The sequence below is a fragment of the Trachypithecus francoisi genome, unplaced genomic scaffold, assembly GCF_009764315.1.
Source record: "Trachypithecus francoisi isolate TF-2019V2 unplaced genomic scaffold, Tfra_2.0 Lachesis_group0, whole genome shotgun sequence".
Lineage (NCBI taxonomy): Eukaryota > Metazoa > Chordata > Mammalia > Primates > Cercopithecidae > Trachypithecus > Trachypithecus francoisi.
Genome location: NW_022681453.1, coordinates 99,072,384 through 99,082,343, shown reverse-complemented (window position 1 = coordinate 99,082,343; position 9,960 = coordinate 99,072,384).

Below are 9,960 nucleotides of genomic sequence, written 5' to 3'. Positions count from 1 at the left end.
TCCGCCTCCCGGGTTCAAGCGATTCTCCCGCCTCAGCCTCCTGAGTAGCTGGGATTACTGACATGCGCCACCACGCCCTGCTAATTTTGTATTTTTAGTAGAGACGGGGTTTCTCCATGTTGGTCAGGCTGGTCTCAAACTCCCAACCTCAGGTGATGCGACCGTCTCAGCCTCCCGAAGTGCTGCGATTACAGGCGTGAGCCACCGCGTCCGGCTAAAAACAGTTTTTTAGCCAAGATTTGAGTAGCTCTTTTTTCAAATTTCTGATTCTTGCTGAGTACTTAAAAAATTGGTTATCAACTCTACCTTCAGTACAATCAATAAATGTATTACATTTGATTATATATAGTTTATTTGCTTGTGAAAAAAGAAGTCTAGAAAACTATTCAGTACCAGCTCCTAGACAGACTTCTCGTGGTAAATTTTGGTATATTCTTTGTCTGCACATATATGTGAGCTTAAATTTGACTTGATGCACATCCACTCAGAAATGATGTATTAACTTTCTTTTACTTTTAAAAAGTTATTCAGAAACTGTTATATGTGTTACTGAAAACAAGAATTCCCTGACACCACTTGCAGGTCGTGCGACAAGGTTATGGCTCCTCTGTTAGGCCACTGTGTGTGCTCGAACCCCTTACGGGACCGAGACCAGGACCCGGAGCACACAGATGGGCAGGTGCACGAGCCAAGGGTTTGGGGTTTATATGGGTATCGGATAAAGTGGCGTGGTGGGACAAAAGGCAACTTCGGGGCATGAGAAAAGGAATGCCTGTTCTCATTTAGGCATTTTAGGCCTGGGTTTCCAGGCTTGAGGGTGGGGCCTCTGCAAGGGAAGTGCCCTCTTCTATCCAGTATTTCCCTATTTCCTGTCCATATCCTTATTAAACAACATATTGACAAATTCACAGTCTCTGTGATAAAATGCTAAATATTACAAAAATTATGACTCCCTAAATATTATATTGATGACACATTCTCCTCTAAAATAGTTTTCTCATCCGTTTCTTGAATTTTATATGGAATACAAAATACTCAATGTACCAAAGAAATCAATAATTTATCTATGTAGGTCCAATAGACTTTTAAGTCCATGGTATATTAATTTTTTTTATGAAAGTAAAAAAGTTCCGGGTTCAAATGATTTGAGGAAATTGTGAATTAAACCCCATTAAATAGATTAATACTGAATATCTTTATTCTCATATTATAATACTTTGTTTTGTGTCTTTTGGATAGGAGTCTATATCCTGCAGAGCTTTACCATGTTTTCACCAAGCTTACTACTTTATTTTTCTACAGGATCACATACTAAGACCACTAAAAAAAAAATAATAATAATTCCTATTTTTTTAACTTGTAATATTACCATCTGATGCTAATATGGATATTTACTGCATAGGTAGGAGATTTTCTCAATGTTCACATAAAGAGTTTTTATGCTCATACCAAGGACCAACATAAAATTAAATAATACGTTTGTAATATATCTGGTTTTATGTCATTGTATAAATTAATGTTATAACTATCATTAAATGACCTAAAGATAAATATTAGATCCTCAGCAGAACACGAAGTCCTAATGATAAAATAAGTCTGCTTATCATTGATTGAGCAAATTAATGCTTTGGAATTTAAACTATTGATATTAATAAGAAAATAGAATCTTTTAATAACTAAGATTATTTTATTACATATTCAGGTATCTGTGATTGAGTTTATATTTTTCTTTAGATTGGTTGTCAAAAAAATAGTGAATTACCTGCTTTGTATGCCCTTTAATGACTTGAAAAAATTTGTCTCAGGTCTGATAGAACTGGATCAATTCATCCATTAATTCAAGAAATATTTAATAAAAATCTACTATTTCCAAGTGTGTCCTAAATGCTGAGCATAGAATGGGAAATAAAATCAAGTCATTATATTATGCCTTGGGTTTTTTTTTTGTTTTTTTTTTTTGCATACTATAGTCAATAAAGAAGTAAGCCAATAACTCTAGTATTTCTGATATTGATAAGTGCTTTGGAAAAAGATAAAGCAGAAAAGAGGACAAGGAAGTACCAGGGTAGGGGGAGGGGTTACAATGTTAAGTAGGATTGCCGGGGAAGTTGTCAATTAGAAGGTAGAATTTGAGCAAAGTGCTGGAATAGATAAGAAAACAAGCATTTATGTGTCTCTGTAGTGAAAGAATATTTCGGACAGAAAATAAGAAAGGACAAAGTCACACAGGAAAAAATTTGTCTAGTGTTCTCAATAAGCAGCAGGTATGAACTGAGTAAGGGGAAGAGTAGTTGGGGAAGAGGTCAGAAAAGTAATAAAAAGGAAAATAGATCATGTAGGGCCCTGTAGGGTATAGAAAAAAAAAAAAAAAAAAACAAAAAACCTTGACTTTTACTGTAAACGAGATGGGAAGTCATTGGAGGGTTTTGGGCAGAGAAATAACGTTATCTGACTTATATAAGAAAACAGTTTGAACATTGCTGGGAATAGGCAGTAGGGGAGAAAAGAGGACTAGAAAGATAAGTTGGAATCTATTTCAGTAATCTAGATAAGCAGTAACAATGGTGGGAACCAGGGTGTTCATGGTAGAGATAATGTCAATGGTCAGTTTCTGAGCATGTTTGAAAATAGAGACAATAGTATTTTCCGACAGAAGTGGCTGTGGGGTATGGCAAAAATACTTTAGCTTAATCACTTAGAAAGATCTAGTTTCCATTTAGACAAAATAAAAACACGCACCAAAAACAAAGACTGGAGAAGGTGGAAGGACCATGGGAGATAACTATGAGACTTCTGAATGGAAATACTGAATTGATAACTGGAACTCAATATGGAGTTCAGAAGAGAAGTCTGAAGTAGTGATTCATGTATGCGGGTTGTCAGCATGGAGCAGGTCTTAAGGAAATGAGACTGAATAAAATTACCAAGCGAGTGAAGACAGAGAATTAAAGAGGAGAAAGGATTAATCCTTAAAGCCCTCCAATGGCACGATGAGAGAATAAAGAAGTGCTCAACAAGAAAACGAAATAGCCAGGGAGGTAGGAGAAAACTAAGAGTGATCTGGAAGCAAAGACAAGAGTATGTTGGCCGGCGCGGTGGCTCAAGCGTGTAATCCCAGCACTTTGGGAGGCCAAGACGGGCGGATCACAAGGTCAGGAGATCGAGACCATCCTGGCTAACACGGTGAAACCCTGTATCTACTAAAAATACAAAAAACTAGCCGGGCGTGGTGGCGGGCGCCTGTAGTCCCAGCTACTCGGGAGGCTGAGGCAGGAGAATGGCGGGAACCCGGGAGGTGGAGCTTGCAGTGAGCTGAGATCGGCCACTGCACTCCAGCCTGGGTGGGTGACAGAGTGAGACTCCGTCTCAAAAAAAAAAAAGAAAGGAGTATGTTAACATAGGCCAAGTCATAGGAGAACTGAGAACTGGTGATTGGTAGCTGACTTTCCTAAGAATAATCTTAAATGAAGTGGTACAGACAACAGGCTGAACACGATGAATTCCAGAGAAAATGGAAGAAAGAAAATTAGAGAACCAATAAAGGGAATTAAATGTTGAAAGTGTTTGCTGTAAAAATAGGGCAGGGAAATGGAGTATTGTCAGAAAGACATATGGAGGCAAGAAGTTTGTGTTTTAATTTAATTTTTTTTTTGAATAGGGAGAATTACAGATAACTGATACGCTGTTGGAGGTAATTCAGCAGAGATTAATAAATAACGATGTATCAGAATGAGAAAAGAATTACTAAAGTCATGCTTTTTTGTGGATGAGAAAGAATAGGGTGAAATGCATAAGGTAAGGATTGATCTCAGAACATAATTCACGCATAATAATAGGAAAGGAGCATGGAACAGGTAGATTGGCTGCCGCTGGTGGAAATTCTTTCCTGATTGCTCTTTTCCTGCTCAGTGAAATAGGCAAGAAGGTTATCAGCTGGGAGTGATAACTTGGGAGACAGAGCTAGAAGTCTGGAGAGAAAAAGGAAAAAAAAAAAAAAGCTTTCCAAGAGCATGGGGTATTCATTGGATTTAGGAAAATGTAGTTTGATTGTTTAGCACCACTGAAGGGCACACTGGAAGTTTAGTGACTATGAATTTAAAGTAAGCCCAACACCATGGTTGGCTATTTTTCTCCAAGCATGTTCAGCTGTATTGATACAGACATGGAATAAGCAGGGAGTTGTATTTAACTAGAGGTGGCGTTTTGCTAAATTAGTATGATGAGTAATAACAGGAGTAGAGAGTGAAAGGTCAGTGATCAATTTCCCACATATATAACTTATCCACCTAGCACTGCTCATTCTAATATCATTATTCTTTAAATAATATTAGTAGTGAAATTCAACACTATAAAAGCATATAAGGTAGAATAAACAAATTCACATTAAAACCCTTTCTAATTCCAGGTTTCAGAGGTAGCCACTATAAATAGTTTTGTGTCTATCCTTCTAGACATTTTCTATGAATACACAAATAGGTAGATTTTTTAAGCCAAATATTGCTTCACACTATTCATATGGTTCTGGTACTTACTTTTTTTCACTCAGCAATAAATCACAGGCAGACTTCCATGCTAGTACTTAAAGATCTATCTCATTCTACAGTGACATAATATGCTATTGTTTTTGTGAGGCGTAATTTATTTAAATAATCACTTTTTGATTTAGGTTATTTCCAGTTTTTGCTATTATGCGTAATGCAAAAGTGAACATCCTTATTCACAGAAGTTTATTTGTCATTGTATTATTTCTCTAGTGCAGATTACTTGAGGAAGGATTGCTTAGTCAAAGAGTATGTACTATTTCATAGTTTTAACTAAATGAGTAGCCGAAAAGCGTAACAATTTATTCTCTTCCACATTCTCATTAACACTAGATATTAAAAATACAATTAATTTAAGTAATAATGATTGTTTTAAAGAGTTTGAGCATCACTTTTTGTTTTACATTTTTAAAACTATGAAATATTTTAAATATACAAAAAATGATATAAATTACATATAGGTATTGATAAGCTTGACAGGATTTTAATAGTTGACCATTGCTGTTTCAGGTCTCCAGTTTTGTTTTGTTTTGTTTTTTAAAATGTATCTCCTTTGAAAAATAGAATTTCTATATGTAACTTAATTCTCATCCCATATTTTCTCCTTTCTTTTCTCCACTTCAGGTAAACATTATCCTGAAGAATTTTTTTTCTGTTTAACATATTATATTTCTTACACTTATCTTTTTGTCTTCATTCTCCACTAGTATGTAAGCAACATTACGGCAGTGATTGCTGGTCTCTTTGAATCCTCAGTCCCTAGGATGAAAACGGCATATTTTAGGTACTCAATAAATAAATGTCAAAGAATAATGAATGATCCAACAGGGTTATGTATTCACACTCATGTTTTACTTTTACCACAAACATATGTATCTGTAACAATATTTCATATATTCTACAAAAATATATAAATGTAATCATACTGTATGCTTACTTTTGAAACTTTTTTGACTTAACATTAGGTTTTTGAAACTTAGTCATGTTAATACTTTTTGATATAGTTCATTCATATGAAAGTTTTGGTACTATTACAATACTTATTCTCAGAATGGTTTATTCATTTGTATACTAAGGAGTAATTCTATTTAGGTTGTTTCTTACTTTTTCACTTATAAATGAGATAGTCAAAAAACAATTGCCAGGTCATAGAGTAATTATACTAGTATTGCTCATTCTTCTTTAAAGTTTTTGTATCAATTTATATCCTTCCAGAATTTGAGTGTGTCTACATCTTCACCAACTCTTTTTATACAAATTGTGCCAAACTAGTGAGACTGAATTGCACATAATTATTATTGTTTTGTTACACATTTGCTTAATTCACTGTCAGATTGAGGATCTTTCAAATTTGATTGGTCATTTGGTTTTTTGGGGGCCTGTTCATATTTCTTTTTTCCTCACATCATTTTCTCTTCCTTACTAATTGAAAATATATCACATATAGTAAATATATGTATATGCGTGTGTGTGTATGTGTTTGTGTGTACTGGATACTATTCCTCTACCCAGAAATAGTCTTTATTGGTGATAGCACTTTTGAGGCAAAATGATCATTTTTCAGAATTTTCTCTTTTCCTTTATAAAGCTATTTATTTTTTCTTACCCAAAGACATAAATGTCCTGTTTTATTTTCATTTAAAAAGTTTTATATGCTTGCAATAAACCTTTATTATTGATAAATGTGCATCTCCCATAATTTTTATCAACAAAGTGAAGAGGTATCTGGAGAAGATGAAGATCTGAAGGTATCTTCACCTGTCCTAGAATGTTCACTGATCAGTTCATCCTTTGTTATCTGGCCTGTAATGCCCACAAGATTATATACAAAGCACCCACACATTTCTGTATTACTTGCTTATTGATGTGTAACAGAATACCACAAATTTTAGGGTTTTAAAGAATACACATTGATTGTCTTAAAGCTCCAAAAAAAAATAGAAGTCCTAAATCAGTTTTCCCATCTAAAGTCAAAGTAATGGTAGACTGGTTTCTCTTGGAAGCTCTGGTAGGAGAATCCATTTCCTTGCTTTCTTTTAGCTTTTTGTGGCTACCTATATTTTTTGGCTTGTAACCTCTGCTTCCTTCACCAAAACACAACATTTCAGTTGCTACTTTCATCATCATATCATCTTCTCTTTAATGGTAATAAAGCCCTTTGCTTCCCTCTTATAAGGATACTTCTGTACGTTTAATACCCACTTGATGATCCACATAATCTCCCCATCTCGAAATGTGTGATTTAATCACTTCTGCGAAGTTCTGTCTTCCATAAAAGGTATAATTCACAGATTCCAGAAATTACAGTGCAAATATCTTTAGCACCATTATTTAGCCTACCTCAATTACTTTTATAAAATATTTTTCTTTAATCAAGAAGAAACGTTGACTACCATAAAATAGAAAGAGATGTCCTTCTCTAATGAGTTGATGGTACTCTTTGTCTCTTAAACATTTTGAATGTAAAATCACATACTCCTCAAACAAGTTTGACTTAGTGATGATTTGCTAATATTTTATTTGTTTAAATTATATTCGTACAAAACTTTTACACTTGTATTTTTATGTGAAACTCGTCTACAATTTTTTAAAAAATGTCCTTATCTAGTTTTCATATCAAAGCAAGAATTAGTTGGGTATATTTCCTTTTGTTTTCTAATGTCTAAGTTTGAATAAAACAAATATCTTTTTCTAAAAGACTTTGAGATACTTCCTTGAAATTGGCTGGATTTAGATATTTTTGAAATGTTTATTGTAGAAGATGGGTAAGAAAGGATGAAGAATTGTAACTAATGACTGGGGTTTCTTAATGGCACAGGGCTGCTGAGATTTTCTTATAGCTTTTTAAGTAAGTTATGGATAATTATATTTTGTCCAAAAATCATTGACTTATGGTATCTCCAACATTATTTGTACTTGCTTTTTATAAGCCCTATTTTATTTATATTTATAAACGATTTGATTTTAGGCCAATATTATTTCATTCCCACCACGGCTTTCTATGTATTCTTTATTTGCATTTTACAGGCATTGATGTGTAGAGATTTCATGGTTGAATTCTGAATATTTTTAACATACATTTTAAGGTAAGTTCCCATAGAATGATTTAGCATTATCACTATTATTGTAATTGATTCCTTAATTTTTCTGGAGTCAGATAATTAGGTCTGTTTGATTACTCTTTACCACTTATTAAGATGTGGGTTTTGGTGGTCAATTTTTATTACTTTCTAACTGGCATACTTGATTTAGCAAAGAATAAACTTAAAATATCTAAAATTAAGTTAAAAATACAAGGATCTTATAATGATGTTAAAGTAAATTTTCTTCTGTCTTACATGTTACTTTTGACCAGTGTTTTAATTCCATCTTCTTTTTATAATCTATATATTTGTTGTTATAATATTCCTGCTTTATTCAGTCAGTTATGGATTCATTTTTTACTAAATGCTTAAAAATTTATATAATTAATCTTTTTCTCCTGTCTCATTCTGTTATTCAGATAGAGGCCATCACAAGGTTTGGAGCATCAGCAGATTTCCAACTGATAAATGGAATTATATCGGTATTCTAAGAGCTAGTACAATTTTTCTGGTATATACCTGTTGAATAGCAGGTCAGGATCCAGAAACAGTAACTATTATGCAGTTACCATTTGAAACTCCATTTCAACCTCAGTTTTTAGTGGGTTTCTCAGAGTGTAGACATCTAGATTTGTATGTTTTTTCACTTAGTAAATTGAAGGTTTTTTGTTTGTTTGTTTCCCAAATAAGTGGTCTTTTTCTCCAGTGGTTTCAACAGCATTTTTTATGTTTTATTATTTCGTAGTTTCACTGTGGTGTGACAAAGAATACATGATGTGATAAGAAATGTGTGTGCCATTGTGTTATCTTCGCATTTGGCCACTTCTTCATATTTTCCTTCAGAAATTGTTTTGTTAGATTATCTCCTTTTAGCCCCGATGGCTTTATGTCTTCTCACTATTCTCTGGTATTTCCCATCTCTCTTTGTTTCATTCTAGCTAATTAGAGCAGTGACCCAGTTACCCAATTCTCTTTGGACTATTTACAATTTACATATTACAAACATAAATTTAATTTTGTTAAATTGTGCTGCCTATATATTTTTATTTGTAATTGTTCTATTTGTGTCTTTCTCAAAGCTTCCTGGTAGTTTTTCTTCCTCTTAATCATTCAAGTATGTTTTTTATGACTGGAAATAATATGAAATATACTTATTATGTTCTATTTCAGATTACGATAATGTTACATAGAGTATATTACCATGTTACTGATATTATTCATATTTAAAAGCGTATTTTTTTCTTATTAGCATGGGTTTTTTTGTTTTGGAAGTGTGAGCAGAATGTTCTAGAGAACACTTTTGTCATTGTTGTGTGGCTTCTTGTTTTTCTCTGAGGGTCCATGCTATGGATAATCACTTCCGAGTGGTTTTGCATGTTTTTTCCCAGTATTTCCAAATATATCACCTGTTGTATTAGTCGATTTACCCTGAGAAACAGAACCAATAGGACATGTATATATAGATAAATTTATTTTACGGAATTGACTCATATGATTTTGGAGGCTGGAAAGTACATAATCTGCAGGGTTGGCTAGCAGGCTCAAGCACAGGCCAAGGGGTAAGAGTTGCAGTTCAAGTCCAAAGCAGTCTCTAGGAAGAATTCCCTCTTCTTTGAGGCAGATTGGTCTTTTTTCTTAAGGCTTTCAGCTAATTAGGTGAAACCTATCTACATTATTGAGGGCAACTGACTTTACTCAAAGTCCACTGTTTTACATATTAATTCCATTTTAAAAATACCTTTACAGACACATTGTGAAGTTTGACCAACTATCTTGGTTTCATAACTTAGCCAAGATGACTCATAAAATTAACTGTAACACCCGCTAGAACAAAATTTTACACTGATTTCTTAACTTGAGGATGTCCAGACCTTGAAAGCGATTGTAAAGTTTTATACCCTGTCTGTGGGTGTCACTGGTAGAGCTACACGTCAAATTCTCAACAAAATGATACAAGGTTCTTTGGTATTTTCCTGCCCCTGTGGGTATTGTTGTTGTTGTTTTTGCTTTTTCTCATCTACTTACTTGTAAGCTCTTCAAGGGTTGGTCACATTTCTACTTCTCATCCTTTACAGATTTATGGCCCATTCATCTACCTGGATAAAGTCAAAACTAATCCTTTAGCTTCCCTAGGGCAATATATACTTCCCTGGGTAATGAGAGTATCTGTTTACATTCTTACGATTCTACTTTTCTGTTTCCTTTCTCTGTCTTACTTCCTCCCTCTCTTCTTCTTCTTTATGAATTAAGTTATGATTCTAAAATAATTTTATCTCCAATTTCCAGATGCTTTTAGCAGGCAAAAGTTTTGTCAAATGATTTATATTTAAAAGACA